The 1946-nt window shown below is 35.0% G+C and overlaps 1 protein-coding gene across 3 annotated transcripts in view; it reads right to left on the bottom strand.

The window, feature by feature from the left end:
• LOC116339626 overlaps positions 1 to 619 on the bottom strand; it is a 3764-nt gene extending 3145 nt beyond the window's left edge. Inside the window, exon 1 of one of the 3 annotated variants that reach the window (XR_004201012.1) lies at positions 124 to 619. The gene's annotated coding sequence lies outside the window, so the exon portion shown is untranslated. The remainder of the gene's footprint in view (positions 1 to 123) is intronic. The other 2 variants (XR_004201010.1, XR_004201011.1) reach the window with 2 other exon arrangements.
• Between the last annotated feature and the right edge of the window lie 1327 nt (positions 620 to 1946).

The following is a 1946-nucleotide window of genomic DNA, read 5'->3' as shown; positions in this document are numbered from 1 at the left end:
AACATGATTTTGTATTGTGTTCAATGTGTTTCTCTCTATCTCAATCTAATTCTAGCATGCAGTCAATTTTTTGTAAAAAATTCGAAAATTCTGTTTAATATTATATTTTAAAATAATACTTACCGAACACTTTTTTTTGGAAAAACCGACAAAAATCCAATTCGAGAGAATATTTCACTTTCAATGCAAACTGAAAATTTATGCGCAGCAATTTTAGTTCTTACACTGATGATGGTTCAAGACGATGTGACTTGTTGCCGACTTGTTGGTTTGAAATGTCGCAATCAAATACACTGTCACACCAACACATTTAAATCGGTTTGTCGTTGACAGTGGCCGATATTGAACAGCGAATGCGTTAGCTACTATGCAAAATATGACAATTGTTACCCCAATGTGATTTCTTGTTGCTGTTGATACAGTTTTCGTTTATCCGTTTGCGCCGCCATGTTGTCGTCGTTGTGACGTTGTTCCGATGCAATGCTATTGTGTGTACAACATTGATTCTTTGTGTGTTGTTCTCTCCACTGCTACTACCAAATCTCAATTTTTCGTCAGCAATCTGTTATATGCTGTTGTGACTTTTGTTTCTTTTGTATGTTTTGTCTTACATTCTAATGGTTCCCCAATCATCTATCATTCACTCACTCACTCATCCACACACACACTCTCTCTCTTTCTCTTTTTATTTCACATAGATTCAATTTCCATCATCGTCATTTGACAATCTCATACGTAATACATATATTACAATTAATGACGATAATCGAAACTAATCGAAGAATAATCGCAAAACAATCAATAATAATTAATAAGTAATTTTTAAGTGATTTGCCCCTCGCTTTTACCATTTTCACGGCAGTCTAAATAAAGTTCTGACTTTTCAACAAAGAATTTACACTATTTGATTATCAAACGGTACATTTCTGGTATATCTGCCAAATGTAACAGTGTAAGTGAAAAGAATCCGGCGTTTTTTCTTAACTCAATACTTCTTTCAGACGAAAAATGAATGAAGTCAAACAGTTCTGCCGATTGTGTGCGAAATGTAAATCATCCACAGAGATGAGAAGTGAATTGAACGATTCGTCGTTTAAGCACAAACTAATCGTATGTTGTCAATGGAATAATTTGGTGCAGTTAGCAAATGAATACTTCCCGAAGAACGTCTGCATAACTTGTATTCAAAAACTTGAATACTGCTGGGAATTTAGCGAAAGCGTTAGTATGGCCCAACGCAATTTGTTGAATATTATAAATAATATACGAGCACTTGACTCTGATGACACAAATGATTCAAACTCAAATGATGCAATTGAAAAAGTTCATATCAAGATCGAATTCAATGATAACGAACTAGATGAACCGTTCATATTTGACAACACCGATCAAATGGACGGGGACTCTGTGTCGAAAATCGATGTTATCGATGGAAAGAACAATGAGGATGTTGAAACTCACAAAAAAAATTCGACCACAATAGAAGAGATGTTAACTTCTAAGCGTAAAGGACTGATTGATGATGAGATGAAAAACAAGCACTGGAATACAGTCAACATTTTAATAAATGAACAAAAAAGTGATGATGAGTGCAAAGAAATGTGCACTAATAATTTGGCCATGAAAGTAAAACCATCAACGTCTCAGACAGTACAAAAGATCCGCAAGCGACCCGATCCATATACAAAGCCACATTTGAAAAGACCAGTTGACGATTTTCTGAAGAATATTCGTAATGAAGATCGCATGGATGATGGAACGGTCGATCAACAACGGATTTTAGAGCTCGAATTGAAAAGCTGGCTTGTAATGCAGTATCAATGTTATTTGTGCGGTTGCTGTTTGGGTGACAACTACAAATTAAAAATGCATTTCTCGCAAGAGCACCCGAAAAAACAGCTGAAGTATCTTTGTTGCTTTTGTTCAAAATTAAACATAAAACATTC

Source organism: Contarinia nasturtii, unplaced genomic scaffold (assembly GCF_009176525.2).
Source record: "Contarinia nasturtii isolate CC-2019 unplaced genomic scaffold, AAFC_CNas_1.1 Cnas_scaffold_533, whole genome shotgun sequence".
Lineage (NCBI taxonomy): Eukaryota > Metazoa > Arthropoda > Insecta > Diptera > Cecidomyiidae > Contarinia > Contarinia nasturtii.
This window is presented reverse-complemented; position numbering and strand designations above follow the sequence as displayed.